We start from the raw sequence: 6,712 nt of genomic DNA on the forward strand, positions 1-6,712 counted from the left end.
AGGAAAACAAACAATTGCACAAGCAATAGTGAGGAGGCAGTTTGAAAAAACACGGTATATTTCAGAAAGAATAAGAACTGCCTGGTCCAAGATTGGAGTTTCTCTAGAAGAGTAATAAGACATGAGGTTGAAAAAGCAGATTGGAGAGAGATTACAAAGATCCTTGAATGTCAGCCTGATAATAGCAAAACTAGTGAAAGTTTACACAACACTAACTGTGTGTTAGGCATAATGCTTAGACTCCACATGGGTTTTTTAATTCATTCTTCACAACCAGGGCTGCTAATCAGTCAGTATGCACCGTTACCATGAGAACTATTCTTCTCTTTTCACAGAATTTAGAAAACTTAGATAACTTGACCAAGCTTACACAGCTGGTACTCTGATCCTATAAGCTGAGCTCTTAGACTGCTAGGAGTTTGGGTTTTTTCCTACAGGTATGAGAAGTTTTTTTAAAAGAAAGTTTATATTTTTAATCAAAATTATGTATGCAAGAAGGGTAAACAGTTATGCAATGCTTAGTATAAAAAACAGTAGTCAGCTTTTCTCCCTGTTTCCACCATTTTTTTCCTTCCAAAGACAAGTCTTTCTAAATCTTTATTTTTGGCTGGGCGTGGTGTCTCATGCCTGTAATCCCAGCACTTTGGGGGGCCAAGGCGGGCGGCTCACTTGAGCTCAGGAGTGTGAGACCAGCCTGGCCAACATGATGAAACCCCTGTCTTTACTAAAAATACAAAAATTAGATGGACGTGGTGGTGGGCACCTGTAATCCCAGCTACTCGGGAGGCTGAGGCAGGAGAAACACATGAAACCAGGAAGTGGAGGTTGCAGTGAACTGAGATCACGCCACTGTACTCCAGCCTGGGTGACAGAGCAAGACTCCATCTCAAAAAATAATAAAAAAATAAATAAATAAAATTAATTAATTTAAAAATCAAATCTTTTTGTTATTTACCCCTAAATCTTTACACAACCCTCCTAAACCAGTGTTTCTTAATTTTGTGATATTATATATTATCTATTTTCATCATAAATGATAAAAACTTAACTCTCTTTTTCCACTTCCTTGCCTTCACCACAAATATTATCCTTCATACAAATATGTAATTTCGGGCCAGGCATAGTGGTTCACATCTGTAATTCCAGCACTTTGGGAGGCTGAGGTGGGAGGATTGCTTGAGCCCAGGAATTCAAGACCAGCTGGGGCAATAAAGTGAGACCCCAGTCTCTACAAAAACTTTTTTTTTAATTAGTCAGGTGTAATGGTGTGCACCTGTAGTCTCTGCTACTTGGGAAACTGAGGCAGAAGGATCCCTTGAGCCCAGGAAGTTAAGGTTGCAGTGAGCTCTGATCATACCACTGCACTCCAACCTGGGCAACACAGTAAGAATCCTGCCTCAAAAAAAAAAAAGGTAATTTTGTTAAACAATATTCACTATTTACATTATTTTAACTAGGTAAATATTATTCATAACTGACCCAAGTAGTATGAACCCATGTTATTACTTTTCCACTCTTGAATAACCTTTTGTTTCTCTTAGGTTTAATACTTTTCTTGTTTCATTTTCTTTTTCTTTCTCTTTTTTTTTTTTTTTTTTTGAGACAGTTTCGCTCTTTTTGCCCAGGCTGGAGTGCAATGGTGCGATCTCGGCTCACCACAACCTCTGCCTCCCGGGTTCAAGCGATTCTCCTGCCTCAGCCTCCCAAGTAGCTGGGATTACAGTCATGCGCCACCACCCTGGCTAATTTTGTATTTTTAGTAGAGACGGGGTTTCTCCATGTTGGTCAGGCTGGTCTTGAACTCCCGACTTCAGGTGATCCACCTGCTTCAGCCTCCCAAAGTGCTGGGATTATAGGCGAAAGCCACCGTGCCCGGCTTTTCTTGTTTCTTTAAAAAAATTTTGCTTAGTGTTCTGGCCCCAAATTGTCCTCAAGAAGTATAAATCTCCTCTTACTAGTTGAAACATGTCAGGTGCCCTGTGGATTCCATATTCTTGAAGGCATCTCTCCCAGAATCCTCTGACCTCATCCAGTTTGGACTGACTGCTATCTATGTCTAATGCTGTATCCTGGGATCTCCCTTCATCCTGCTAAGTATTCCCCTGCCTCTCTCTTTCTCAGATTCCTTTATTTTTGAGATGGAGTTTCACTCCTGTTGCCCAGGCTGGAGTGCAGTGGTGCAATTTCAGCTCACTGCAACCTCTGCCTCCCAGGTTCAAGTGATTCTTCTGCCTCAGCCTCCCAAATAGCTGGGATTACAGGCATCAGCCACCATGTCCGGCAAATTTTTTGTATTTTCAGTAGAGATGGGGTTTCATCATGTTGGCCAGACTGGTCTCAAACTCCTGACCTCAGGTGATCCACCCTTCTCAGCCTCCCAAAGTGCTGGGATTACAGGAGTGAGCCACTGCACGTGGCCTCGGATTCTCTTGATTACTGACTGTTTTGTCCTCCTCTTTCTTTGGTTTCTCCTTTTTTTAGAGGAATACCTCCACTGTCACTTGCTGATAAAAAGTCCTTGAGAAGTAAATTTTTGGAGAATTTTCATTTTGTTTATTTTTTATTTTTATATTTTTTTATACATAATATTTTAAATTTAAAGATAGGGTCTCACTACATTGGCCAGGCTGGTCTCGAACTCCTGAGGTCAAGTGATCCTCCTGCCTTGGCCTCCCAAAGTGCTAGGATTACAGGCCTCAGTCACCATGAATTTTCATTTCTGAAAAGATCATTCTACTACCCTTAAATTTGCTATGTTTGGTTGGAAATAGAATCCGGGGTCGAAATGTCATTTTTTCTTGGAGTTTTGAAGGCATGGTTTCATTGCCTTCTCCTGATACCTGAAGTCAGTCTGATTCTTGATCATTTCTGTGTCATCTGTCCCTCTCACCCACTCAAAACTTTACTATCTTATCTTTGTTTTCTTTAATTTCTTCAATGATGAAGTGGTTTGGTATGGATATGTAGTTAACCACTGTGCTGGGAACCTGGTAGACCTTTTCATTCTGGAAACTCATGATTGATAATGCTCAAAAAATTTTTTGAATTATTCCTTAGATAATTTCCCCTTCTTCATTTTCTCCATTCTCTTTCTGGAAACTTTATTCAGATGCTAATCCTCCTAAACTGATATTTTTCTTCTCTTTTCTTTTTTCTGTGTCTTTATCATTTTGTTTAACTTTCTTGGAGATTTTCTTACCTTTAATTTATAATCCTTTTACCGAGTTTTTCATTCATGTTATCATATTTGTAATTTCCAAGAGTTCCTTTTTGTTCTCTGAAATCTTTTCCCCCCACTAGCTTCTTTCTTTCATGACTGAATTATCTTCTCTTAATTCTCTGAAGGTATTAATACTTTTTGTCATTTTCTTCTTCCTGAATTGTTTTTGTTTCCTCCTAGTATCTTTCCACAGATGTCTATTTATTTTTGGCTCCCTGCTCTTTCTTTAGGATGGGGCATTTAGAAGGCTGACTGGGAGTTCTGTGCTATGAGTGGACCTTGTTGATTGATAGTGGACTTTGACATTGGAAGGCTCTAGCTGGGCAGTTTCATTGGGGAGTGTAAAAGCTAAATTTTATGCATCAACTTGACTAAGCTATGGAGCCTTGTTGTTTGGTCAAATGCTAGGCTAGACATTGCTGTGAAGGTATTTTGTTGATATGACTAACATCCACAGTCAGTTGACTTCAAGTAAAAGAGATTACCCTCAATAATGTGGGTAGGCCTCTTTTAATCAGTTGAAGACCTTAAGAGAAACAAAGCAAAACAAAATGGAGGCTTCCCAGAGAAAAGGAAATTGGCCTCAAGACTGTAACAAATAAATGCTGCCTCAGTTTCCAGCCTCTTGGCCTGCCCTACATGTTTCAGACTCAAGATTACTTGAGGAGTCAACTCTTGCCTGAGTTTCTAGCCTGCTGGTCAGCCTTACAGATTTTGGACTTTCCAGCTCCCATAATCACATGAGCCAATTCTTTAAAGTAAATCTCTTAATATAAATACACATATATCCTATTGGTTCTGTTTCTCTGACAACCCTAACTGACAAAAGGAGTCTCTGCTGTCTGTATATTTAGGGTGTTCCTCTTGAGATGGCCAGATTTCTTTTCTTTTCTTTCTTTCTTTTTTTTTTTTTAAATGCAGTCTCACTCTGTTGCTCAGGCTGGAGTGTAGTGTTGTGTTCTCGGCTCACTGCAGCCTCTGCCTCCCTGGTTCAAGCGATTCTTGAGCCTCAGGCTCCCAAGTAGTGGGAATTACAGGGACACGCCCCCACACCAGTCTAATTTTTTTGTATTTTTTGTAGAGATGGGGGTGTGGCCATGTTGCCCAGGCTGATCTCGAACTCCTGGGCTTAAGTGATCTGCTCACATCAGCCTCCATAACACACTCTCAATAATTACTATTATAAAAACACAACCCATGACCTGTCCCCAAATCCTCTTCCCTTACTCTTCATTACTTTTCATAAATTCCCTAGAATTATCTCAGCCATTCTGTTCCAAATCAACAACACTATAGAACCCTCTTTGTCTTAGTCAATTGGTCCACAGATTTTTTTCTTTTCTTTCTTTTCAAAAGTCTTGTTCTTTATTTTTATCCCCTTTGCCGCCATCATATTTTGGTCCTTCTATTGTCTCCCTTTTGGATTTTTGTATGTCTTTCTGACCCCATGGCTTTAGTTTCTGCCCCTTTAATTTATTCTGCATTTTACGGATGATCTCAGCTTCTTAAAATAAGGTTTTTTCCATGTTGTTCTCCTTTGCAGATACTTTCATGTTAGCCTCTTGTTTAAGATGATGGATTGAGCACATATTGACTTCAAATTCTTTTCTTAAACCCCTTGAAAATGACAGTAAAATGTTTAAAATAAATAAACCCATAAAGACAAACATCATCAACATTTTGAAAACTGTAAAGCAGATGGATGAGTGATAACTGACTCACTAGACTTGTGAAAATTGAATTCTAAACCAGTGAGGGAAGTCTGTAAGTGACCTGATTTATATCACAAAATCTCTGAGATTCTTAGGAATTGGAATCACAGGAAGCTTGGGCACTCACTGGCAATGAACATGCAGCTGAAAACTAGCAGATTGCTTAAAAGTCTGCATAAAAAGTCATTAGATCCTTAGATTCCTACCCCTACTGCACACAGCCCCTTCTCCATCACAGCAAACTTTCCAGTCTTTTGTAGGGCCAATATAGTTTGAATATATGTCCTTGCCAAATGTCATGTTGAATTGTAATCCCCAATGTTGGAGGTGGAGCCCAGAGGGAGGTGTTTGGATTATGGGGGCAGATCCTTTATGTCTTGCTGCTGTCCTCGAAATCGTGAGTGGAATTCCTGGAAGATCTGGTTGCTTAAAAGTATGTGGCACTGGCCAGGCGCGGTGGCTCACACCTGTAATCCCAGCACTTTGGGAGGCCGAGGCGGGTGGATCACAAGGTCAGGAGATCAAGACCATCCTGGCTAACATGGTGAAAACCCGTCTCTACTAAAAATACAAAAAAAATTAGCCGGGCATGGGTGGCGGACGCCTGTAGTCCCAGCTACTAGGGAGGCAGGAGAATGGCGTCAACCCAGGAGGCGGAGCTTGCAGTGAGCAGAGATCTCGCCACTGCGCTCCAGCCTGAGTGACAGAGCGAGACTCCGTCTCAAAAAAAAAAAAAAAGTATGTGGCACTTGTCTCTCTTGCTCCTGCGCTGGCCATGTGGCATGCCTGCTCCCACTTCACTTCTGCCATGAGTACAAGCTGAGCCATAATGCAAGCAAGAGCTGGTTCCAAGGCGTATAGTTAGGCAATTGGAGTGAATGGAGCAACTAGCCAAGGATTCACGTGGAGTCACTTTCAAGAACCAGAACTCCAGAGGGTCGTAGGTCACACTTGTAACTTTTTTTTTTTTTCAGGTCAGGCAGGTAATGTGCTGACATTGTAACAAGGTTTGAGAGTGGCACATTTCACACACATGTGTGAAACACCCAATCATCATCCTCATGAACTACAAAAGGATCCTTTTTTTTTTGGAGACAGGATCTCACTCAGTTGCCCAGGCTGGAATGCAGTGGTGTGATTGCAGCTCCCTGCAGCTTCAACCTCCCCAGGCTCAGGTGATTCTCCCACCTCAGCCTTCTGAGTAACTTGGACTACAGGCTTGAGCCACTATGCCTGGCTAATTTTTGTATTTTTTATAGAAACAGGGTTTCACCATGTTGCCCAGGCTGGTCTTAAACTCCTGGGCTCAAGAGATCTGCTTGCCTTAGCCTCCCAAAGTGTTGTGATTACAGGCATGAGCCACTGCACCCAGCCCACACTTACATCTTTAAGTAGTTTAGCATCTGGACTTGCTTGTAACAAAGCCCAGTTGGAGTCACACTCTGGTATCTGGTTGCTATGATTTGAATGTCCCCTCCAAAACTCATGGAGAAATTTATTTATTTAATTCATTTATTTATTGAGACAGAGTCTTCCTCTGTCACCCAGTTTGGAGTGCAGTGTCATGATCTTGGCTCACTGCAACCTCTGCCTCCTGCGTTCAAGCGATTCTTCTGCCTCAGCTTCCCCATTAGCTCTGATTACAGGCACATGCCCCCACTCCCTGCTAATTTTTGTATTTTTAGTAGAGACAGGGTTTCACCATGTTGGCCAGGCTGGTCTTGAACTCCTGACCTTGTCATCTGCCCACCTCGGCCTCCCAAAGTGCTGGTATTAAGGT

General features: G+C 41.5%; 1 non-coding gene across 1 annotated transcript; it reads right to left on the minus strand.

The window, feature by feature from the left end:
- Nucleotides 1-5,905: 5,905 nt before the first annotated feature.
- Nucleotides 5,906-6,010, minus strand: LOC116467708 (small nucleolar RNA U13). Its single transcript, XR_004247913.1, has one exon. It is a non-coding gene; the product is annotated as a small nucleolar RNA U13 (small nucleolar RNA).
- Between the last annotated feature and the right edge of the window lie 702 nt (nucleotides 6,011-6,712).

Source organism: Hylobates moloch, unplaced genomic scaffold (assembly GCF_009828535.3).
Source record: "Hylobates moloch isolate HMO894 unplaced genomic scaffold, HMol_V3 SCAFFOLD_4, whole genome shotgun sequence".
NCBI lineage: Eukaryota > Metazoa > Chordata > Mammalia > Primates > Hylobatidae > Hylobates > Hylobates moloch.